This window comes from Petaurus breviceps, unplaced genomic scaffold (assembly GCF_028583685.1).
Source record: "Petaurus breviceps papuanus isolate PSGF00001 unplaced genomic scaffold, PetGlider_PUasm1.0 90639, whole genome shotgun sequence".
Classification (NCBI taxonomy): Eukaryota; Metazoa; Chordata; class Mammalia; order Diprotodontia; family Petauridae; genus Petaurus; species Petaurus breviceps.
Window position 1 is genome coordinate 7266263 of NW_027187296.1, and position 26475 is coordinate 7292737.

Sequence of the window (26475 nt, forward strand, 5' to 3'; positions counted from 1 at the left end):
ACTCAGCGCGAGGGGGCGGCGCTTCAGTTCAAACTGAATCTGGGCGGTGGCAGCGGTGGTGGTGGTAGTGGAGGTGCTGATGTCTGCCGCGCCAGCAGCTACGAGGGAATGGGGGGCGGGTAGTGGCGAACGCTGTGAGGCTTGAAAGCAGGACCCTCCGCCGGTCCTGGGAGCTCAAGCCCGTAGGAGGGACGCGCGCGTGCGCCGCCAGGTAAGGCCACTGGGGAAGTCTAGGATGCACCCTAGTGTCGGAGTGAGGAAATAGAAGGGAGGTGTCGCGGAAGCGGGGAAGGAAGACGTGAGGGGTCTCCAGAAGAGCGGCGAACAGGGGGAGGGGCGGGTAGGGAGAAAAGACCACGAGATGGGAGGAGACGGCGAGGGGGAAAGGAGCCGAAGGGAGAGCTGCAGTGACAGCTCCTAGGTGTTGGGGCTTGTGGACGCCGCCCCTAGATGGGGGAGGGGGCTTTGAGGGAAGGAGGATCTAAGAAGGGGTGGGACATTTAGTAAGTGTCTGCTGTGTGCCCTGCTCTGGTATGGGCGATAGAGACTGTGGAAAAAGGCACACCCTGCGCTTTAGAAGCTGCCATTTTACAGGGAGCCACTGCAAGTGCAGGTCAAAGTACATAAGGAGTTTCTTTTTCAGAATAAACATAGATTCATTTTCTGCGGAAGGGCATCTGAGCTTTAAAGGCTAAGAATTCTTCGAGGTGGAAGGGAGGAAGGGGAGCATTCCAGGCTTGGAGGATCTAGATCAAGTCAACAAGCATTTATTAAGCGCCTACTATGTGCCAGGTACGGGCAAGTAGGTGGCGGAAGTGGATAGAGCACCGGGCCTGGAGTCTGGAACAGTCATCTTCATGAATTCAAAGCAGTCCTCAGACCTCTACTGGCTGTGTGACCCAGGGCAAGTCACTTAACCTGTTTGTCTCAGTTTTCGCATCTGTAAAATGAGCACAGTATCTCTGCCAAGAAAACCCCAAAATGGGGTGACAAAGAATCGGACACTACTGAAAAGACAGCATGTACCAGCCACAGTGACAGGAGAGGAACGACAAGCAGGGAGACTAGTTTAGCTTGACCATAGAGTATGTGAAGGGCAGTACTGTATAATAAGATAGTCAGTGAACATTTATTAAGGGCCTACTATGTGCCCAGGCATCGTGCTAAGCACTGGGAAAATAGGTTGGAGTAGGGTTGTGAAGATTTTTGAATAATAAACATGGGAGTTTGTATTTGATCCTAGAGGTAATTAGGAGCCATTGAGAAAGGAGGGACGGAAGAATTGGACGCTTAAAGGAGACAGTCCATTTTTCTCTGGCTGTCCCCTATGCCCGGAATGCTTTCCCTCCACTCTACCTGCAGACTTCCCTGGCTTCCTTAAAATCCCACCTTTTGGGGGGTATTTATTTAGTATTTAATTTTTCCCCAGTTACATGTAAAAAACAATTTTTTAATATTTGTTTTCAAAACCTTGAGTTCCAAACTCTCCCCTTCTCCCTCCTCCCCTTTCCCCCCACTGAGAAGGCAAGCAGTTCCATATAGGTTATGCATAAAATCCCATCTTTTATAGGAAGGCTTTCCCAACCCCTCTTAATTCTAGTGCCTTTCCTCTCTATTAATTATTTCCTATTTATCCTGTATATAGCTTGCTTTGTACATTATTTATTTGCATGTGGTCTCCCCCATAAGATTGTAAGATTATTGAAGGCAGACTGCCATTTGCCTCTCTTGGTATTCCCAGGGCTTAGCACAGTGTCTACTGGTACTTATTAAATGGTTATTGATTGATTGATTGAAGTAAGAGACCAATAGTTCAATCAAGACGTGGTGAAGGCTTGAACTAGAATGATTGTGGTCAGTTAGATTGTAAGCACCTTGAGGGCAGCGGCTGTCTTTTGCTTTTTTGTATCCCAGCCTGTAACAGTGTCTGGCACTTAGTAGGTGCTTAATGAATGTCTGAGTTGAGAAAAGAGGACTTGTGTGAGAGATGTGAAGATAGAAACAATTTTTTGTTATTCAGCAGTCAGACTCTTCAGGACCCCATTTTGGAGTTTTCTTGGCAAAGATAACTGGTGTGATCCTTTCCTTCTCTGTCTCCATGGTGTTGGGGCTTGTCTGACACTGCCTGTAGATGGTGGAGGGGGCTTTGAGGGAAGGAGAGTATAAGAAGTGGTGGGACCTTTAGTAAATGCCTGCTCTGGACCCTGCGCTGGTATGTGCGATGGAGAATCAGTGAGAAAAGGCACACCCTGCCCTTAAGAAGTTGACATTCTACAGGGAGCCACAGTAAGTACAGGTCAAAGTACATATGGAGTTTCTTTTAAGGGAAGAAAATAAATCACATAAGATATGAATAGTTATAAAAGGAGGGCATATAAGTAATAATGAGAGCTTAAGTTATACTAATATCCATGAAATGTTAAAATACCCACAGGTGTGCTTCACCTGTGATTTGTGAACTTGATTTATTTTTTAAAAGATATTTCAACATATTTGGTTTCCTTTGCAATTCTATATATTTTATTTTGTGTATTTTGAAAATATTATTCTGAGTAATTTAAATAAAATTTTAAAAAATCTTTAAATGTTTTTAAAAAATTTTAAATTTAAAACAATTTTTAAAAATATAAATAAATAAAATATTATTCTGAATAATTTAGCCAAATTAATATTTGGTTAAAATATTAACCAAAAATGGTTAAGTCCTTCTTTGGGTAGATAGTCTACGATTTATGGAAAGATACAGAAAAGAATCACACAAAAGGGGAAAAGATATGGATAAGGTTGCAATTTATTTCCCTATTAGAAGGAATACTGACGAGAACCATTGAAGTAAATTTCATCATATTAGATTTGGCCAATCATTCTTGTCTGTGAAAACATTTTTGGATCCTGACTCTTGTCATCCAGTGTTTTAACATTCCATTTCAGTTTCCTGACTAATGCAAATTTGATAAACATGCTTTCTCAGCCTTTTCCATGTCATTGATTAAAAAAAAGATGTTAAGTAATACAGGGCCAAAGGAAGATCCTTAGACAGTCCGTTATGAGTTGAGATTGGCCCATTTACAGTGACTTTTTTAGTGTGCTGATTTCTTGAAGCTGTTGCAGGGAATGCCCAATGAGTAAAATTCAGCCTTGTAAAATCTTACTTCCCTCAAATCAGGGAAAAGGCTGATATATGTTAGTGTGTGAGAAGTAAAGAATGCATGTTTTGTGTATTTTGATTCTATTTGTCTATTTGACTGGCAGGTATGCTGTTTTTTTCTCTAGGCTTGTGGGTTCTGGTACAACTTTGTAAGGATGGTTGGAATGTGATTGCAGGCACATTGTCTTGTGAGTGTGCAGCAGCTACAGCTGTACCTTTACTATGCAGCTGGTGGCACAGTGGATAAAGTGAGGGCATAGAAAACCCAGGAAGACCCGAATTCAAATTTAGCCTCAGATGTTTACTCTCTGTATGACCCTGGGCAAGTCACAGTTTCTTCAACTCTAAGATAGGAATAATAATAACACCTCCCTTGCAGGGATTTTATGAGGATTATATGAGATAATATTTTTAAAAGTGCTTAGCACAGTGTCTGGCACATAGTAGGTGCTACTATATAAATGTTTATGCTCTTACCTTCTCTATAAGTAGGGACTGTTGAAATCTCTCCTTGTCCTCTATGCCATTGTTCAGGAAATGGGGTGATTATGAATTGACCCTGCCAGTTTCCTTATTCCTGAGTTTCCTAGAGTTTAAAGTAGGAGAGGGAAGAGGAGAGCATCCTGGGAGAGTCATAGATTTTCTTTAAGTGTTTAAAACAAGGCCTTTTTTTTTTTGCCTTTTGGAGGGCAATTGGGGTTAAGTAACTTGCCCAAGGTTACACAGCTAGTTTTTTTGTGTGAGTGTTAAGTGTCTGAGGCCAGAACCGAAATCGTGTCCTCCTGACTCCAGGGCCAGCGCTTTACTCACTGCGCCACCTAGCTGCCCCATTAAGTAAAGATAATTTTTTTTTTGCTTTTTGGAGGGCAATTGGGGTTAAGTGACTTGCCCAAGGTCACACGGCTAGTTTTTTTGTGTTAAGTCTCTGAGGCTGCATTTGAACTCAGGTCCTCCTGACTCCAGTGCTCCATTCACCTAGCTGCCTGTAATAGGAATGTAAATTTTAAAGATCTTCCCTGCCCCTAGGCTAAAGTGCACCTGGAGCCTGGGGTGGGAGGCTTGTTTTTCAGTAGATACTTCTTGATTGGCCAGTGGGTCCAGAAGGTTGTTACATTCTCTGAGCCAGGAGAAGGCTATATAAGCCCTGATGTGTAGCTTTGTTTTGGGGGCTCACTTTGAGAAGTGTTCTGTGATTTGATATGGATTCTGGGAAGCCGTTGTCCAGAGCCCCCCCCCCCCCTTTGAAAAATCCAGATGTTGACTGGGTATGGATGTAATGGTTGGACAGTTTGAAATCTGTCTACTAGATCTGTTTCTGTCTTGATAATTCTGTCTGTGTACTTTGAAGTTCGGGGTGCCGACCTTTTCCCCTGAACAAGGTAAAAGATATATGTCTGACTGATTAAAGTAAGCTTGTTAACCCATTTTGAGTTGCTTTCCTTTAACAAAGCAGATCCAAGAACCTGTATGCACAGCCACCCTGAGGACGTTTGGGGTGCTTGCTGCTACACCGCCCCTTAAAACAAGGCCATTAAAGGACTATGTACTTTCCCACTATCCCATAGTTATTATCATGACCATTGGTGCAGTGGCCTCTTCGTCCATAGCCATAGTGAAACCCAAAACCGGTCTTCCTCAAACAATCATCATATATTTAGTGAGTGTGTAAACAAACTCAACCTTGGGTTAGGTCCTGTGGAATTTGAGAGAGCCTCCCAGGGTGCTCATCTGGATTACAGATTATGTTTTGTTAAAAAATAGCTTCATTATTTTATAGTCATAACTTAATATAAATGTAGACACATATAAATAAGGTGGATAGATAAGAGATGTTTAGGTCTCCTACTTGGGCAGTAACTACTTTCTCTGTGTTGTTCCAGAGGGAGTGTGACTTGGCAGTCCAGTAGTGGCAAGTTGCTCCTGGTTCACCAAAAGGCTTGAGTTGTGTCATTTCACTTCTTCAGCTGGAGGATGATGACAGTGCCTTAATATATAAGGTTGAGTTGATTGACAGTGAGTAGGATGGATTAATAAATACTTGAGCCCCTTTTTAATGTTAGTGTCTAAGTAAGGCAACTGGGGATTATTCATACTAAGCTTTAGTCTACATTAATGAACCTGCTTAATCTTTGCTGGTGTACAGGGAGGCAAGTGAATGAAGTCTCTTGACCTAACGCCTGGCACTTTTGTATGGTTTAGCACCTGAATTTTTGGGAAACAGAATGTCTTGATTTTCCACTGCACCTTGGCCCTACTACTTCAGTCATTTGTGTGTGTGTGTGTGTGTGTGTGTGTATGTGTTAAATATTAAAAACACATGTCAGTAGCAAGCAGTAGTTGAGTTGGTACAGGTTATTGCGGGAGAGGTCCAAAACAAGCATTTTTCACTATAGAGGAGAGAAGTGGTGAGATCTTCCTGAAGAGGAAGGGGTAGGAAATCACTATGACATAATAAAGGTGGATAAGATGAAGAAGGAAAAACACTTGAAACATAAAGATTCACATAGTTAAAATGAGAGGCAGAAGCAAAGTCTTATGCTTCATCTGAATTCAGAAAAGCAAGGGAGCAATCTTGGAGGAAGGGGAAGAGGGGGGAATGGTATGCCATGAACCTCATTCTCCTCTGAACAGGATAAAGGAAGATTGAACACAATTATACACACTTAATGCAAATAGAGATCTCATCTAGAAACTGATTAAACTAAAAAGGGAATTAGGAGGGGATAGGGACAAGCAAGGGGAAAAGAGAGCAACTTAAGAAGGAAAGTAGAATAGATAAGGATATAGTCATAAAACAAACTCAAAGTGAAAATTTGGGAGTATGGACAGGGTAAGGAGAAGACCTGCCATAGAGCAGAAACTAGCCATTTCATTTTTATAGATCACAAGTTTCAGGTAGGCTCCCTGTCTCTGTTACCACCTTTTAAAAAAAAAAAAAAGTTTCTGTTGATCTTTTTTTTTTAAACATCAGTTTTACTCAACATTCCTTTCTCCCTCCTTCCCTCCCTCCTTCCCAGAGATCTATCCCATATAACGAATAGTATTTTTTTTAAAGACAAGAAAAAATAAGAGGAAAAAGAAAAAGAGGCAACACTTGTGGACCACCCACCTCTGCACACGGCAGCATGTTCTCAAATATCTTCTTTTGAGACATACTTGTGCTTTATAATTTTGCAGCATTCTCTGTTGGTGTGTGTATGTGTATGTATTTGTTTCTTTCCATTTACATTGTTTTAGTCATTGTGTATATTGTTTTTTGCACTGCTTAAGTCACTCTCAGTTCAGGAAAATCTTTTCCAGTTGATAGTTATCTACTTTGGTTCCAATTTTTTGCTGTCACTAAAAGTGCTGTTGTAGATATTTTGGTATATGTGGGAACTTTCTTACCAGTGTTTCTTGGGGTTATAGACCCAAGTAATGGAATCAGTGGGTCAAAAGGTGTGGACATTTTAGTCACTTTATTTGCATAATTCCAAATTAGATTTACTGATTGACATTTCTACAAACAATGCACCAGTGTTCCTCTCTTCCCACAACTCCTCCAACTTTTGACTATGAGCATCTTTTATCATCTTTGCCCCAATTTGCAGGGTATAAGGTATGAAACTTTAGGGTAGTTTGATTTGTATTTTTTCATTAATGGTTTGGAACTTTCTTTCATGAGATTATTAATACTTTGTAGTTCTTTTGAGAACTATTCATACCCTTTGACCACTTATCTATTAGGGAATGACTTTTGGGGGGAGTTGTATTTGTGTATGTATGTGTATATACACGTGTGTATATATGTATGTATATAAAAGAGAGCAAGTATGTGTGTCTACATAATCTGCACTCCATATTTTTAAATTTCTTTTCAGTTCTAAGAGAACTTATGATTTCATGTGCTTAATGACTCAATAATGGAAAAATATCTTTAGCTAGCTGCATAGTATCAGTGGAGCTTTGATGATAATTAAATGTGGCTTTAAGAGTTCAAAAGCACTATATATGTGTGTGTATATATGTATGTGTATATATATATATTTATAGTTTATATATAAAAAATCTTATTTGATTCTCACTACAACCTTGTGATTTAGGTACTATTATTATCCCCATTATACAGATGAGGAAACTGAAGCTGAAAGATATAAAATGACTTTCCCAGTGTCACACAGCTACTAAGTATCTAAAACAGGATTTGAGTTTAGGTCTTCCAGACTCCAATTCTAACACACTGTCTGCTGTTAAACCTGTTTGCGTAATCCATTGATTATCGGCATACTTTGCAATTCTAACATTTGGTATATATAAAAATTTTTATAGTAACTTCATTGCTCAGGGAAGAAGTTTCAAACAGAACAAAATTAGGTCGGAGAAGTTAAAATGAGGAGAGCAGTTCTAGTAATTTTTCATTATTATGTAATTTTGATTTCTGTCTAAAATGACCTGTCCTTTTCATGAAGTGTATTCTTATAGTTAATAGATTTGTGATTCCACATATGTGTGTGTATGTATATATATTATGTATGTATATATATATTTTTTTATAAACTAAAGCTATAAATGTGATTAGAGTATTGAGAATGAGAATGGGAGAAAGTTCTACTGATAGCCGTTAACATGGTATTTAATGTATGAATATACCTAGATCACTTGAGGGCCCCTGCTCTGCCAGAACTGCCAGTTCAGGTATTTAAAATAAGAGTTACTCAGTTCACCTTTCCATTGTATAAGGGCAAGACATTTTCCAGACATTTAATTTGTACTTTAACCAAAGACCTGATGTAGCCTGTTGTAAAGAATACTCTTACTTAGCATTAGTTTTTGTCCTTAATAGAATAATACTTTTTTGCAGGATTCAACTTTCAGAAAAAGAGAACATAAGATTCCAAGTCAGTCAACAAACGAAGAATGTGTATGAAGTGCTTACTGTGTACTAGGCTCTATGTTAGGCAATGGTTCCACCACCGTTCACGAAAAAGGGCAAAAACAGGCCTCTTATCATCAAGGAGCTCACCACCTAATGGGGGAGACAGCATGTAAACAAGTATGTACAGACAAAACACGTATTGGACCTTGGCTAAATCTTTAGGCCTCATGTTTCTTTGTCTATGATCATGATCCCCATAGGGTTGTTTTGAGGAAAGTGCTTGGTAAACCTTAAAGTTACATCTACATTTAAATTATAACTGATGTCTCCTATCCAGAGTCTCCTCTCTGGCCTTCCGTTCACATGATCATAGATCTAGTGCTGAGGAGGACCTTAGAGGGCCTTGGTACCTCATTTTGCAGATGAGGAAACTGAGGCCAAGGGAGGTTAAATGACTTAACCAAGGCCATATCTGTAGTAATCCCTGAGAAGTAGGATTTGTTGAAACAATGTCCTCACAGCAAGATATGGAATCTGTATTAAGTTTAAAACTTATGCAGCCTTCTAAGGACTGTCAAAAACAAATCATAACACTAACTAAATCATTCCAATTACTGGCCTGCTTTCTTCTGACCATAGCCTTGCAATCTAATTTGAATTTGATTACTTCTAGAAGAGATAATGTTGTATTACAAAGTGCTGAATCCAGGTTTTGAAATACTATGGAGTCTTCACTTCCTATTACAGCATAGGTAGGCAGGGCAATTGGGTTTAAATGACTTGCCCAGGGTCATACACAGATAGTATGTCAAGTGTCTGAGGTCACATTTGAACTCAGGGCCTCCCAACTCTATTCACTGAGCCACCTTGCTGCCCCTCTGTGCCTGTTATGCCATAGCCTCTCCACCACTCCTCTTTTTCTCTTTCACTGGCTGCCTAGCTGCCCAGCATAGTACTTTTTTTAAAGCAACAGATATTACTATTTATTAATATTACCAGAGCAAAAGTATAGGTAATCATAAGTGATGAGACCTTTACATTCAGTTCCTCCTATACATCTGAGGCCGCATTCATACAGGTACAAATAAAACTATTTTGGAGCCATTGGGAATATTTTGGGAGCTATTAGTTTCAAAATAAGAGCAAATAAAAAATATGCAATGCACAACACTGTGCAAATAAAATCAAGTTTTAGAAATCTATATGGGACATTAGACACTTCCTTCTTCCGGTGACAGACTTGACAGAAATTAAAAATGGTTCAGCGTCTGATATACCGCCGTAGGCTGTCCTACAATACATCTTCCAACAAAACTCAGCTGTCACGAACCCCAGGTAACAGAATTGTTTACCTTTATACCAAGAAAATTGGAAAGGCACCAAAATTAGCCTGTGGTGTGTGCCCAGGAAGACTTTGAGGTGTTTGTGCAGTGAGACCTAAAGTTCTTATGAGGCTGTCAAAGACAAAAAAGTATGTTAACAGGGCTTACGGTGGCTCCATGTGTGCTAGATGTGTCCATGACCGGATCAAGCATGCTTTCCTGATTGAGGAGCAGAAAATCGTTGTGAAGGTGTTGCAGGCACAAGCACAGAGTCAAAAAAGTAAATAAAAAGGATATGTTTTTTGAATAATAAAGAAACTTAAAATGTGAAAAAAAAAATATGGGACATTATCAGTAAATACCCCCACAGATAGAATCCCCTCCATAATGCTTTGAATTTAGGCCTTCCAGATTGCAGTAGCAGAGAGGTTGTGATTGACGTCAATGGCTCCAGAACCACCACCTTGCACCCAGCCTGGCTTCAAGTCTCTCCAGGTTTAGATGCTGCTCTTTGGTGGAGGGGAACCTTTCCAACTTGGGAAAACCTTGAGGGCTGCGGGCATAGCCTTTAAGAGTATGGGATCACATGAATGGGGAAATAACAGTTTTAACCTGAACATAAAGTATAACCTATTATAAAAACTGGAGCTTTGGAGGGATTTTGAGATCTGTTGCTATATTGAATTGCTTCTGTAATATTCATGCTCCCACCTACACATGAAGACATAAGACTGATAACTAATTCCACCTTCTGTGGGACACCCCAGTAATTTGAATGCTTATACTTTCTCCTCCTGCTTTCAGCTGCTAAGTGACTGAATTTGAAGCCATATAATAAGCAGACTCTGGAGACTTTCTCCAGAAAAACAATCATAGGACTTGCTAGTGCTTTGAAAAGCTGTTCTCTAGCAGGCAGGAGTCTATTGTTTGAAGGCTTTGGGGTGGGGGAGGTGGTCCCTATCGAAATGAACAGTATGAAATACTGACTTGTTTAGGGGATTTAGAGAATCCCTAATCTGCTGTTAATTTCTAATCTTTATTTTAAAGCCCTTCTTTAATGTCCAGTATAGTGGTGTTAGTTAATAGAAGAAGCCTGACATAATCACAGATATATGTGAAGCAAATGCTTACTAGCAGGGGTCAGTTGCTAGAGGAATCAGTGACACAGTTTTCTCTTAAAACTTAGTGTAGCTCACTGAATTTTTAAAAAAGTTTTATTGTTGTATATTGTTATTACACCATAGTCATTTCCCTTTCCTCTACCCCCAGCCTTTCCTTGTAACAAAGAAAAATTAATATTTACCTACATCTAATTCAAGATAATCTGACAGTTTATATATACAAAGCATGTATTATTATCCATCCCTCTTTGCCACTGAGAATTGGGAGGTGTATTTCATTATCAGTTCTTTAGGATTGAGATTGTGCTTTACTAGTGTTACTACTTTAATAACTAATTGCTATTTAGATACTTTGGTGGGCTGAATCTAAGGAAAATGAATAGGCTTTGTGATGGTTTGATGTTCAGCTTTGAGTCCTTGTTATTAGGCTCCATGCTAAGAATCCATCCCCTCTGATCTTGCTATCTTCCTCCCTCTTCAGTTTAAGTAGGGTTATATAAACAAAGCCTCTTTATTGTCTTTTTTTAGAGGGGTAGGCCCATACGTTGTTAGTGTGTTAAAGTGACCGTTCAAAATTGGCATAGTGCTTCAAGTAGTAAGAAACTTGTCTTTTTTGAAAACTTAACTTCACTGACTGTATAACTGAAAGGCTTCAGTTGAGCAGAATATCTGCATTTCACCCTTTTTCTAAGTTCAAGTTGGCTTTTAGGGTTTGTGAAGGGTAGGCCTAGTTTTTGGAGTAATTATTATGGCTATATGCTTCTTCTTTCCATTGTGAAAACTTGCTAACTCCAAAATAGTTGAGGATGGAGAGTTATGAGACAGGGGAAAAATCCTAGAAGTGGGGGGACTTTTGCTAAATCAGAAGGAGTTTTTTCTGTATCAGTCCAGGGTTATATCTAGGCTATTAGCTTCTCTTGCTATTATTGGTTAACATCCCCAATTTTTTGTTTGGTGGCGAAAAGGAAGTGGTGCTTGTATGAAAGTCACATACTTTGAATTAAAAAAAAAAAGATTCTCAGATTTGGAAATGTCACTTAGAGGATATTTAGTCCAGCCTCAACCCCTGCAATATTCTTGGCAAGTAGATTGTAGTGACCTCTGGAAGCTTCCTTTATTGAACTAAATAAGACTTCATGTTGGCAAGACTTCTTCCAAATTTCATAACTAGAGTTTTCAAAAGGATTAGAGAATGACTTAGAATCTGTAATTAGGCTTCCTTCACCCCAAGTATTATGCCCCTGGTTCTTTCTTGGTAGTTAGCCATGTATTTCAAAAATGTTCAGCTGCTTCCTGGTCACGTTGATTCCCACCTGACCTGACAGTATGAGAAGCAGCAAATGAAGGAACCTTGGTCTAGTTTCATGTTTGTCTGTGGTGTCAGGTTAGGGTTAGTATCTACAGCAAGTGAAAGTCTAGTGATACAAGACAAGAGATCTGAGCTATTTGCCTGCTTCAAAGTAGTTGCTTGCCAAGGTCATGAATAAAACACTATCTCATAGGAAGAAATCTAGTTTGGGTGTGAGGGGGAAAGGTGACCAGAGGGTGAACAATGGAGCATCAGAAACTACTTTAAAAGAGGCAGTGAGTTAGAGTTAGGAAGATCTGATTAAGATTCAGCCTTTGACACCAGTTGGTGACCTTGGGCAAGTCACCCTAACCTCTATGAGTTTAAGTAATTCTATAAGACTCATGATATAAGTTTAAGTCTCTTAAGACTCATGATAATGTATTTTTAAGACTAGATGAAATCACGGGTCCTAAAAAAACCAAACATACTACATTGGAGAAGTGACTTTTGCTTTCCTCTACAAATGAACTGGGTCCTTTTATCTAGTCTGTTGCTTATCATTGTGTCCTGAGGCACTGTGTAAGCACTGGGGATACTGATAAAGGTAAAAAAAAAACGTGGCCCCTGCTTTTGTGGAGCTCACATTGTAGTGGGAAAGTCTACATGTAAATAGCTAGGTACATATATATACAAAGTATATGAGGGTGGAAGGGACTGGCCTCCCTTGGGAGTAACAGCAAAGGCTTCCGGCAGAGAGAGATTTGAGCTGAGGCCACCAGGGAAGTGGAAAAAGGGAAGGTAAAGGGGAAGCCAAAAGTAAAGCTTTGGAGGGTAGGGACTCCAAATAGGTCAGCATCACTTTTTGGTAATATGTTGAGGGGAGTTAAGGTAGTACAAGGCAGGAAAAGTTGGAAGAAGGGGCCAGGTTATAAAGAACTTTAAACATAAATACCAGGGAACTTTGCATATTTGATTTTACTACCTTTGGGTTTTCTTTCTTTTTTTAAAAAATAGTTATAATATCCATATAGTTTTGGTTCTGCTGGCCATACTTTGTCATTTGTATCAGTTGTCACCCTAACATTCAATTACATTAATATATCATCATTTGCTCAACCATTCTTCAGTTTTTAGATAGGTAGTTTCTTTTTTGACCATTATAGATAAGGCTGAGCTATTCATGTCCTTATACAAATAGATCCTTTCCCTTTTTATGTTATTTTTAGAAAAAAAAATACTAACAATGGAATCAAGCCCAAAAATCATGCTTAAATTTTGTGACCTTTATTGCATTTTACCATATAGCTCTCCAAAATGTTTGTATCAATCTTCATCATTTGAGTGGAAATTCATGTTGCTTGAAATCGAGGTCCTCACTCCATAGAACTTAATGGGGTTGAAATATTTTCCCCTAAATGCCTGTAAATAATTTACAGTAGTTATCTAGACAGCCGGGCTAAGCATGTGACTCCAGGGGCTGAACATAAATAATTGGCTTTGTTTTGCTGCATCTTGGGACTGGGTTTCTTTTTCCACTCAAAACTAAGTATGTATGATTACACACAACTCTGGAAAAAGCACTAGACCAGGAATCAGAAGGCTTAGATTTGATTGCCATCCCCACCACTTTCTGTGTGATCCTCATCTCCGTCCATCTAATCTATAAAATAAAGACTAGTAATACTTGTAAGCAGTTCATAGGCACAGTGGATAGAGCAGGACTTAAGAGTCAAGAAAACCTGAATCTGGGCCAATCATTTAACCTCTCTGTGCCTTGGTTTTCTCATCTGTAAAATGAGGATAAATATTAGCACCTTCTTTACAGGATTGTTGTGAGAATCAAGTAAGATAACCTGTGTAAAGCACTTTGTGAATTTTAAAGCACGCTATAAATGTTCTGTTGGCTATTATTGGACATTAAAGAATTATTGGGAGGCTCAATGAGATAATGTACACAGAGCATTTTGTAAACTGTAAAGATCTAGATAAATGTAAGTTAAATGAATCAATGAAAAAGCATTTAAGTGCTTACTATGTGCTAAGCATTGGGGGATATAAATAGAAAAATTAGTTCCTGTCCTCAAGAAGTTTATATTTGAAGAGTAAATTCTACCTTTTACCCTTCCCTCACGCATTGAGAAGTCAAGAAAAACTAAGCTCATTCCATATGTATACTTATGCAAAACAAATTTCCACATTAACTGGAAAAAAGAAAGAAAAGGAAATTTGCTTTGATCAGCACTCCTAAGTCCATCCCTTCTAGCTAGTGTGTTTCATCTTGAGTCCTTTGAAGTTGTGATTGGTCCTTATATTGATTAGAGTTCCTAAGACTTTCATAGATGTCTATCTTCACAATATTTTCGTTGTCATATAAATTGTTCTCCTGGTTCTGCTCATTTCACTCAGCATCAGTTCATATAATCCTAGGTTACTTTGAAACCATCCACTTTGTAATTTTTTAGAGCACAATAATATTCCATCACCTTTAGATTCCATAGCTTGTTCAACCACTCTGCAATTATTATTTTTGTATCTGGGTCTTTTTTGTTTGATTTTTTTTTTTAAGGTATAGATCTAGCTTTTGGAGCATAGTTTCCAAATTGCTTTCTAGAATAGGTAGACCAGTTTACATCACCATCAACAGTACATTAAAGTACCTGTTTTCCCATAGCCCCTCAGGAAGAGTATTTGGGTTTGTAAAGCCACAGGATGTTGAGTGGAGATACAGGTGAGTAGATTGATTCAGCCTTTCCTGTAGCAATGATAGTATTGATTAGAAAACTGAGTCAGGGCAGTAAGGAGAGAAGGCCAAGAGAGTAAAGTGAAGCATGGCTAGAGCCTGCCTCTATACAGAGTGCCACAGGAGGCAATGAGCAGTTATGATGGATGTGTGTGTGGGGGGGGGGGGGGGGGGGAACCTGTGCTCACGTTTGGAGGTGAAAGGATAGAGTTCTTCAGGATATGGTCTCTCACTGGGAAGAGAGGAGGGCAAAAGGCATTTGGTGAGATATGACCAGAGAGTAAATAATTCATTAGTAAATAAACTTGGCAAATGAAAAAACATTAGGCACCTTTTATGTGCCAGGCACTATGGTAAGGTCTGGGGGTACAAAATAAGAGGCAAAAGATAGCCCCTGCCCTCAAGTGACTTACAGTCTAATGGGGAGACAGTAAGCCAGTAAGCTATATACAAGTTAAATAGGGAGTGATTAAGAGAGGGAAGGCATTATAATTCAGAGAGATTGAGAAGGCTTCCTGTAGAAGATGAGATTTCAATTAGGACTTAAAAGAAGCCAGGGAAGTCAGTAGGAAGAGCATTCCAGTCAGAAAACTGCCCAAAGCTGAGAGATGGAGTGTCTTATTTTAGGAATAGCCAGAAGACCAATGTCAATGAATCTAAGAGGATGTGTTAGGGGAGTAAGATGTAAGAAGCTGGGGAAAGGTAAGAGAGGGCTAGTTTATGAAGGGGTTTGAATGCCAAATAGAACATTTTGTATTAGATCATGGAGGTGATGGGGAACCATTGGACTTTATCGAGTGGCAGGGGTGGGATGGGATGATGGTGATGTGGTACTTTAGTGGCTGAATGAAGGGTAGATTGCAATGGGAAGAGAAGAGGCAGGCAGACCCGCTAGCAGATGATTGCAATAATCCAGGCATGAGGTGAAGAAGGGACTGCATGAGAGTGATGGCATTGTCAGAGGACAGAATTGGGTGTATTGGAGAAACGCTGCAAGGGTGAAATCCACAAGCTGTAGCAAAAGATTGGATGTGGGAACCTTTCTTTCTGTCTTTGGGACCTAGCATTGGCTTCTTTGGTTCAAAAGGGTTTTTTTGTTTGTTTGTTTTTTTTAACTTTTATTGTGCCTTTAGAGGCATCATTGGTTATTTCCATAGGTCAGAATTCTGAAGTCTTTCAAAGTTGTTTTCCTTCATTATTTTGTCATCACAATAATTTGTTCTTCTGGTTCTGCTCATTTCACTTTTCATCACTTCATGCAAATCTTCCACAGATTTTCTGAATCCTTCTATTTATAATTTTTCATGGTGCAATAATATTCCATGACATTCCTATACAACAATTTATTTAGCCATTTTTCACCAAAATCTTATATTATGGAAGAGGTACATGAGGCCCCGAAAATTAGATGACTTATGACTTGACTGAGGTCCTCAGACTCCAAATCCAGCACTCTGTGCTTTGTTTTACTGTATGTCATTTTTTTCTTGTATGTCTAAGGATTCTGTAATTAAACAAGCTATAGTAAAAGTTCCAACCCAGATTAAAATTCTTGAGTTGCAGCTCTGGGCATGTCCCTTTCTAAGCTCCTGTTGAATTGATCTCTTCAGGTACATCTGTGTCATTTTGACCCTCTTCAGAATGGGCAAGGTTGGCTGGTCAATGTCTGTTTTTACCAGGACGCTAGATTTCATGTTTCTCCTCAATCAAGTTTCCTCTTTCCAGCCTTGGATGTTTTGGTTCCCCCCCCCACCCCCCCCCTTCTTGACCTTTGTGTTTGAGAATGATTTTTACCTTGAGTGTCTGTAGCCCTTATCTCCTGATGATAAGGATGACCTATCTCCATTTTACAGATGGAGAAAGTGAGGCAGGCAGAAGGAGGTTCCATGTCTGGCAGAGCCGAAAGTAAAATTCCTTTTTGCTGACATTTTCATCACCCCATGAATTAAAACTTATAATATAACATTTTGAAATAATTGATGCACTTTATTTTCTCCCAACATATGCATCTTTTTCTTTTCACTACCTTTCTTCTCCTGCCTGTGTGTTACTTATCTGTGATATTTATGGGTATTATTTAGTCCAGAGAGTGACTAAACAGGTTCTGATACTTCACAGACTTTTTTGCATTTTTATGGCCTTAAACATTGGCAATTACCTGACTAGAGGTGTAGATTCTAAACCATGGTGGCCACCCATGACTGCAGTGATAGTAACTGGCTAGTAACTTGGTTGTCTAGGGCCAAAGTATACACCTCATATCAGAGAATCAAGGTGTGTTTAACTCAGAACTTCCTTTTTTTTTTAATTTTGGGGGCCGCTAGGTGGCGCAGTGAATAGAACACCGGCCCTGGAGTCAGGAGGTCCTGAGTTCAAATTCGACCTCAGACACAACTCAAAAACTAGCCGTGTGACCTTGGGCAAGTCACTTAATCCCAGTTGCCCTCCAAAAAGTAAAAATAAAAAAATTTTGTTTAGTATTTTATTTTTCCCCGTTTACATGTAAAAATATTTTTAACATTCATTTTTAAAACTTTGAGTTTTTAAATTTTCTTCCTTTCTCCCTTCCTCCCCCATTGAGAAGGCAAGTGATTTTATATAGGTTATACATGTGTAGTCATGCAAAATATATCCATAATAGTCATGTGAAAGAAAACAGACAAAAAATCCTCAAGAAAAATAAAGTTTAAAAAGTATGCTTTAATCTGTATTCAGATACCATCAGTTCTTTCTCTGGGGATGGATGGCATTTTTCATCATAAGTCCTTCAGAGTTGTCATTGTTGAGAATAGCTAAGTCATTCACAGCTGATCATCTTACAATATTGATGTCACTTTGTACACAGTATGTTTCACCTTGCATCAGCTCATGTAAGTGTTTCCAGGTTTTTCAGAGCTTCTTTTTGGGGAGGACATAATGGGTTAGACAGCCTTTGGGAAAACTGAGTCTAAGAGTACTTAATCATAATAGTTCTCATTTCTTTCCTTTAAAAAAGAAAGGATACTTTTATATGATGACAAATGTTTTTGCATGTCATTTCTGGAAATACAGTGTGGTGTCTCTCCTCCCACCCCCACACTCAGTCTCTTATAACTAACAAAAACAAACACCAACACCTGGTGATGTCTACACTGTTCTACCTAAAAGTTTCTTGCCACTCTGTCTGGGGAAGAGAGTGGCATGTTAGGGTCAAGCTTCCTTTTAGTGAACTTTTCAGTTTTTCAGTTATGTTGTTGAAGTCATTGTTTGTTTTGCTCCTGTGGTTCTTCAATCAACAACAAGTGTTTATTAAATGATTACTATAGGCCTGCCATATGCTAGGTGCTGGGATATACATATAAAGAATGAAATAATCTCTGCTTGCAATGAATTTACATTCTAGTGGTTTTTATTTCACTACGCATCATTTCATACAGATCTTCCCATGTTTCCTTGAATTCCTCTCTTGTAATTTTTTTACTGCACAGTAATGTTCCATGTTATTCATATACAAGTTTGTTCAGTGATTCCTTGATTACCACTTTTGATGATTCATCTAGAAACAGATGATACTCTTAGAAGGAATCAAGAATGCATTGCTAGGGATTTTGAAGTACTGGGCAAGAAACTGAAGAACTTACGTACATTGGTGCTATTTTTCATACTTGTTGACAATTGAAAGCAGGGCATTTGGAAGAGAAAAACAGATTTGAGAAATAAACAGCTGGTTCTAGTATAGTAGCTATAATCCAGTTATGGATGCCTGGTTTCTGTTATCAATATCTGATCATTGACTTTATTTTATTTTTGAGTTGACTGAAGTTTTTATTGAAATTACTTTGTGTAATCTTTCTTTTTTTAAAAAAGAAATCATTATTTTAAATTATTCTTTTCTTTTTGAATTTTGAGTTTCAAATTCTTTCCCTCCCCTACCCACTGAGAAGGAAAGCAATATGATATCAATTATACATGTGAAATAATGAAAAACATTTCCATTATTTCCCTCCAAAAGCCAGAAAAATAAAGTGAGAAAATTATACTTTAGTTTGCACTCAGAATTCATCACTTCTCTATCTCTGGAGGTGGAGAGCATTTTTTCATCTTGAGTCCTTTGGAATTATCTTGGATCATTGTATTGATAGGAGTAGCCAAGGCTTTCACAGTTGATCATCATTACAACATTGCTATTACTGTACACAATGGTCTTCCTGTTCTTCTCACTTAATTTCAAATCAGTTATATACACATATAGGTTCTTTTTCTTTGATCTTTTTGGGATACATACCTAGTAGTGGTATTGCTGGATGGTTTTTTATAGCCCTTTGGGCATAGTTTCAAATTGTTCTCCAGAATTGTTGGACCAGTTCACTATACCAGCAGTTCCTTAGTGTATCTATTTTCCCCTCATCCCTTCCAGCATTCATCATTTCTGATAGGTGTGAAGTGGCACCTCAGAGTTGTTTTAATTTGCCTTTCTCTAAATCAGTAGTGTTTCAGAGCACTTTTTCGTATGACTGTAAGATGGCTTTGATTCCTTCTTCTGAAAACTGCCTGTTTATATCCTTTGACCATTGATCAAATGGGAACTCTTATTTTTATAAATTTGACTCAGTTTTATATTCATAATATTTTTGAGAAATAAAGTGTTTATCAAAGAACATTGGTGCAAAAATTTTTGATATTACTTCATTTTTTTTAGCATAATGTAGTTTCCCCCATTATCCCTTTTAATTAAATCTGTTTTTGCTCAGAGATCATGATTGCTACCCCTGCTTTTTTTTTAAGTTCAGCTAAAGCATATTAGATTCTGCTCTAGCCTTTTATTTTAACTGTGTGTATCTTTATTTCAAGTGTGTCTCTTGTACACATGTTGTTAGATTCTGGTTTCTAATCCATTTTGCTATCTGCTTCCATTTTATAGGTGAGCTGATCCCATTTACATTCGGTTATGATTATTGTATATTTCCCTCCATCCATTTTCTACTGTTCTCTCTTTTTATCTTAGCCCTCCCCAAATGTCTTATTTTATTTCTAATCGTCTTTCCTTTTATCATCCATCCTCTATTTCTCTTATCTCCTTCCCTTCCTATTTCCCTGTTGGGTAAGATATATTTCTATACACAACTAACTATTGAACCAGTTCCAATGTGAGTGGACTTCAAGCATTGTATGCCACCCCTACCCTCAATTGTAAAAACTCTTCCTTATGTATCTTTTTTATGTAAGAAATTTTCCCCCATTCTACCCACATTCCTCTCTTTTCCTAATGCAACCTTCTTTCTCACTCCTTCATTTTTTTAGAGATCATTCCAACATAATTGACTCACACCCATGCCCTCTGTCTTTTTTTTTTTTTTGAGGGGGAAAGGTAGGACAATTTGAGTAAGTGTCAAGTGTCTGAGCTTGGATTTGAACTCAAATCCTCTTGACTCCAGGGCCAGTGCTCTGTTCCTTATGCCACTTAGCTGCCCCAGTGATACTCTCTGTCTATGTAAACTCCTTTTAACTGTGCTAATAATGATAACATTCTTAGGAGTTACATAAATCATCTTCCCATATAAGAATGTACATGGTTTAACTTTATTAAGCCCTTTTATGATTACTCGTTCATGTTTACCTTTTTATGCTTCTCTTGAGTCTTGTGTCTGATTTTCTATTTAGTTCTGGCTTTTTCATAAGGAATGCTTTAAAAATCGTCTATTTCCTTAAATATCCATTTTTTCCCCTTGAAGGGTTATACTTGCTTTTGCTGGGTAGGTGATTCTTGGTTGAAATCCTAGTTCCTTGTATATCATATTCCAAGCCCTCCACTTCTTTAATGTGGAAGTTGCTAAATCTTGTGTAATCCTAATAGTAGCTCCACAGTATTTGAATTGTTTCTTTCTGGCTGCTTGAAGTATTTTCTGGTTGACTACTCATTTCTTATTTTAACTCTTCCAGGAATTCTTCTTGGGCTTGGGTCCAACTGATATTTTTCTTTGAGGCTTTTTTGGTAGTTGTTTTCACATTGTTGTCTTCTTCTGAATTTATGTATTGGTCTTTCTTGTCACAGTAGTATGTTTTTATAGTCAAAAATTTTTTGTTGTTGTTGTTTGCTCATTCTTCCAGTCTATATCTTGACTTTGAACTTTATGGTAAAGTTGGGCTCTGCTCACCTGGGAAACATTGTCCCAACTTTCATGCTTTTTCATGCTGCTGTTTTCAGAGGTAGTTCTGGGACTTCTGTTGGTGCTTCCAAGGTTGTGTGATCCTTCTAGAGATAATGGTCACTTCTCTCCTAGTCTGCTCTCTGATCTAGAGCAGGCAGCTAAGTGACACAATAGATAGAGTGCTAGCCCTGGAGTTAGAAAGACCTGAGTTCAAATTTTGTCATAGACACTAGTGTGTGACCCTGGACAAGTCACTGAACACCACTTGCTTCAGTTTCCTCTTCTATAATATGACCTGGAGAAGGAAATGGCAAACTACTTTAGTATCTTTACCAAGAAAATCCCAGATGGAGTCATGAAGAGTCAGACATGATCGAAACAACTGAACAATGACAGCTTTACCCAGGAAGGGCCCTTGATCCCTTGCAACTTTACACACTAGCACTTCTCTTTGCCTTGGAACTGTGACCAAGGCCTCTTTTCCCTTGTGACTGATAACCAGTCTTCCTGTTCGTCCTAGATCGGCAAGCCAGGGCTGCATACGGTCAGTAGAGTTGTCAGTCAGTGTCAGCTTTACCCATTGCCAGCGAAGGGTGCCCTGTAATCTTTTAACTAGTTGTCCAACCTGTTTACCATCTCTGGGTGCCACTACATGTGTGGCTTTGGACAGACCTCCACCTTTCTGTTACAGATTTCTCTTGCTGACCTCTTAAGTTTTCTTAGGCTGTAAAAATGTCTCACCCCAATTTTTTGTTGGCTCTGTCACTCCAGAATTTGATCTGAGGAATTATTTTAAAGTTGTTTGGAGTAGAATGATGGGAGACATCAGCTGGGTGGCTACCCCTAATCCTCCCATCTTGGCTCTGCCCCCCTATAATCTTTTTTTTTTGTCTTTATTAATTTGTTTACTTTTAGTTTACAAGATTCAGCTCCACGATCCCTTGAGTTTCAAATTTTCTCCCTCTCCCTCTCCTCTCCCCTACCCCCCATGGCAGCATGCAATCAAGTATAGGATCTGCAAATACTTTCACATTAGACATTAGTCAGGTTGTAAAGAAGGATTATAACCGATGGAATGAACAATGCGAAAGAGGAAACAAAACCAAACAAGAAAAAAAAAGAGAGCAGGTAATTTGCTTCAGTCTGCATTCAAACTCTGTTCTCTCTAGTTCTTTCTTTGAATGTAGACATCTCCCTTCCATCATGAGTCTTTTGGAGTTGTCTTATAACCTTGCATTGCTGATAAGAGTCCAGTCTATCAAAGTTGGTCGTCACACATACGTTGTATCTGTAATTATGTACAAATTTATCCTGGTTCTGCCCTTCTCACTCAGCATCAGTTTAAGTCTCTCCTGGTAAAATGAAGTCCAGATGCTCCTCATTTCTTATAGCACAATAGTATTCCATTACATTCATATACCACAATTTGTTTAGCCATTCCCCAATTGATAGGCATCCCCTCAATTTCCCATTCTTTGCCACCACAAAAAGAGCTGCAATAAATATTTTTGTACATATGGGTCTTCCTCCCACTTCGGTGATGTCTTTTGGATACAACCCTAGAAGTGGTATTACTGGATCAAAAGGTATGCAATTATTTATAGTCCTTTGGGCATAGTTCCAGATTGGTCTTCAGAATGGTTGAATCATTTCACAACTCCACCAACAATGCATTAGTGTTCCAATTTTTCCACATCCTCTCTAGCATTTGTCATTTTCCTATTTTGTCATCTTAGCCAATCAGACCAATGAGATGTGGCACCTCAGAGTTGTTTTGATTTGTATTTCTCTAATCAATACTGATTTAGAGCATTTTTTCATATGCTTATAGATATCTTTAATTTCTACCTCTGAAAATTGCCTGTTAATATCCTTTGACCGTTTATCAATTGGGGAATGACTTGTATTCTTATAGATATGACTCAGTTCTCTGTATATTTTAGAAATGAGGCCTTTATCAGAGACACCAGTTGTAAAAATTCTTTCCTAATTTCCCTCTTCCTTCTTAATCTTGGTTACATTGGCTTTGGTTGTACAGAAACTTCTCAATTTAATGTAATCAAGATTATCCATTTTACATTTTATAATGCTCTCTAACTTTTGTTTGGTCATAAAGTCTTCCCTTCTCCATAAATCTGACAAGTAAACTGTTCCTTGGTTTTCCAGATTGCTTACAGTATCAGCCTTTGTACTTAGATTATGCACTCATTTAGACTTGATATTGGTATACGGTGTTAGATAATGGTCTGTGCCCAGTTTCTGCCATATGTTTTCCCAGAAGTTTTTGTCAAATAGTGAATTCTTATCCCCAAAACTGGGGTCTTTGGGTTTATCAAACAGTAAATTACTATAGTCATTGACTGCTGAGTCTTGTGTGCCCAGTCTATTCTATTGATCCACTACTCTATTTCTCAGCCAGTACCAAGTAATTTTGATGACTACTGCTTTATAATACAGATTAAAATCTGATATGGCTAGGCCACCTTCCTTGCATTTCTTTTCATTAATTCCCTTGATATTCTGGACCTTTTGTTCTTCTAAATGAATTTTGTTACTGTTTTTTCTAGCTCTATAAAGTAATTTTTTGGTAGATTGATTAGTATGGCACTAAATATGTAATTTAATTTAGGTAAAATTGTCATTTTTATTATATTAGCTTGACCCAGCCATGAGCAATTGATGATTTTCCAATTAGATCTTACTTTATTTGTGTGAAAAGTGTTTTGTAGTTGTGTTCATATAGGTCCTGGGTCCCCTATAATCTTTCACCTAAAAATGACTGGAATACAGTTATGTGTAAAATGGAATTAAAAAAATAACTACAATCAGTGCTCTCCTCATCAAAACTTCATCATCATGAAATGTACCATGTTATCAAAGGCTCCAGAATGAATACAGCTTCCAGAGACACAGAAGGAATTACACATGGCATCTGTTAGAACTATTCCACTTTTGCAACATACTATGGATCTCATTGTCTCAGGCTTACGTTGAAGGTCTCCATCACCATAACAGATTTTCTTAGGAACCCTCAAAATTGAACATTAAAAAAAAAAATTTCTTTTTTTTTCTCATTAAAACTTTTTAAAAATTTTGTTTTTAGTTTTCAACATTCACTTATAAAAGATTTTGAGTTCTAAGTTTTCTCTCCTACCTTCCATTCCCCCTTCCCAAGACTGTGTAATCTCATATAGGTTATATCATGTGTCTGATTAAGGAGGTTCAGGATTCACATGAATGGAACACTTGGCACTTCAAAAGATCCAGTATAGTTTATTTAGAATATAGGCAAATGGGAAGGAAACTGGAGATAACAGAGTAAAGGCTTAGGAATAATAAAATAAGAGCAACTATGATTAATACATACATATATATGTATATATACCCATATTTACAATCATCACCGATGTGGGGAAGTACCAACACTTTGACCACACAAGCTGTGGAATCCCGGGTACAGCCGTTAGGGTCCCGCTTGGGAGGGTCCCAGGCAGGACATCTCCTCCATGGGTGAGATTCCAATTTGGGGTCCGAATCTTACAGTTTAAGTAGTGCTGAGAACAAAGAAGGCACACTGCCAGGTGTTTTTAGCAAGCAGCGTATCTTGTGTGAGGCCAGGGAGGGAGGCCAATCCCCACAAGAGTGATGTTTCCTTGGAATGGCTAGTTATCGGAGTTGGGCAGTTATCATATCTCTTCTCAAGGACCTGGCCAGGGTCCCAGGAGAGGAGCAGCTCTCATGTTCTCAGGATCTTCTGTTCCCAAACAGCTCAGGGTAATAGAAAGGTCATATTGAGTTGGGGTCTTGGTTTGTATAATCTTATTCCTCACAGAGGGGCTTATCTTGCCCCTTCATCTTGTTAAACATATTTGCACATTAGTCATGTTGTAAAGAAGAATTAGAACCAAAGGGAAAAACCATGAGAAAGAAGCAAAAAAAAGAGAAAAAATAGTATGCTTCAGTCTGCATTCAGACTCCATAGTTCTTTCTCTGGATGTGGATAGCATTTTCTATCATGAGTATGTTGACATTATCTTAGTTCCTTGTATTGCTGTGAAGAGGTAAGTCTCTCAAAGTTGGTCATCACACAATGTTGCTGTTACTGTGTACAGTATTCTCCTGGTTCTGCTCATTTCACTCAGCATCAGTTCATATAAATCTTTACAGGTTTTTCTGAAGTCTACCTGCTCCTCATTTCTTATGGAAAAATAGTATTTCATTCCTTTCCATTTATATATCACAACTTGTTCAGCCATTCCCCAATTGATGGATATCCCTTCACAATTTCTAATTCTTTACCACCACAAAAAGAGCTGCTATAAATATTTTTGTACATGTGGATTTTCCCATTTTTATGATCTCTTTAGGATACAGACTAAGAAGTGGTATTGCTGGGTCAAAGGGTATGCACAGTTTAGTTCCTTTGGGCATAGTTCCAGATTGCTCTCCAGAATGGCTGGATCATTCACAACTCCACCAACAATGCATTAGTTTTCTAATTTTTCCACATTGTCTCCAACATTTATCATTTTCCTGTTTTGTCATGTTAGCCAATCTGATAGGTGTGATGTTTAAATGTGCATTTCTCTAATTAATAGTGATTTAAAACATTCAAAATTGGACATTTTGAACTGGATGTTCCACAGGCATCTCAAATTCAACATGCTCAAAATTGAACTCACTATCATTTCCTCATAAGCCATCCCATTTCCAAACTTCCCTGTTATTTCCAAGGGTACCGCCATCTTTTTTTTGTAATCTTTTATCTCTGGATTATAGAGATAGCCTTTCCATTTTACAGATGGAGGCAATAAGTCACAGGGAAGGTCCGTGTTAGTGGCACAGCTGGAAGTAGAATTCATTCCTGACATTTTTCAGTGCCTTATGAACTAGACTTTAGAATTTGGCTTTTTGAAATCATTGCATCTTATTTTTCCCCAACATATTCAACTTTTTCTTGGTGGCCTTGTAGTTGCTCAGTTTTCTAATCTTGGAGTTCTCTTCACTATTCTTCTATATTCACTCACTCAGCAGATCTGATCAGTTTTACTTTCTCAGTATTTTTCACATCTGCCCCCTTTTTTCTTTTTCCCTTGGCTATCACCCTAGTTCAGCACATCATTGCCTGTTTCTCTGATTTCAGTCTCCTCTTTTCAACCCATACTTCATGCAGATGCCAAAGAGATATTCCTAAAGCTCAAGTCTAACATCATGGCTCTGCACAGAAAACTCCAATAGTTCCCTATTCCTTCTAGTCTCAGACAGAAGAATCTCTTCCGACTTAAAGCCTGTTCCAACCTAGTTCTGACCTGCCTGTTCAACCTAGTTCCGACCTGCCTCTCCAATCTTATTATCTATTACTCTTTCACCTGTTCTACCATACAACCAAATTGATCTTGCTGTTTGGCAATGCACAGCTAGGCACCCCAATGATTGGAACACCCAGTCTAGTCTAGAGGCAGGAACACCTGAGTTCAAATGTAGTCTCAGATACTTACTAGCTGTGGGGGACCCCAGGCAGTCACTTCACCCTATTTGCCTCAGTTTCCTCATTTGTAAAATTAGCTGGAGAAGGAAATGGCAAACCACTCCAGTATTTTTGCCAAGAAAATCCCAGATGGGCTTACAAAGAGTCAGACACTACTGAAACAATTGAACAACAGCTGTTAGACAAGGCATTCTATTTCCTGTTTGTGTGGCATTGCACAGATAGCCCCACCTTCCATCAAGATCAGCTCAAATGCCACTTCCTTCAGGAAACCTTTTCTGCTCCCTCCTCTGACCCCAAAGTTACTTTATATTTGTAGTTTATATTCTTTTAATTACTTACTATGTGTTTTTGTTTTCCTAATAGATTATTAGTTCCTTGA

The 26475-nt window shown here is 38.5% G+C and overlaps 1 protein-coding gene and 1 pseudogene across 3 annotated transcripts in view; both read left to right on the forward strand.

Annotated features, from left to right (window-relative positions):
- Nucleotides 1–75: 75 nt before the first annotated feature.
- The window catches only part of NUMA1 (nuclear mitotic apparatus protein 1), a 106231-nt gene continuing 79831 nt past the window's right edge, over nt 76–26475 (forward strand). The window contains exons 1-2 of one of the 3 annotated variants that reach the window (XM_069064687.1): nt 90–211; nt 644–904. The gene's annotated coding sequence lies outside the window, so the exon portion shown is untranslated. Of the gene's footprint in view, nt 212–643; nt 905–5035; nt 5162–26475 lie in introns of those variants that run through there. The other 2 variants (XM_069064686.1, XM_069064691.1) reach the window with 2 other exon arrangements.
- Nucleotides 5089–9664, forward strand: LOC138143452 (large ribosomal subunit protein eL34-like; annotated as a pseudogene).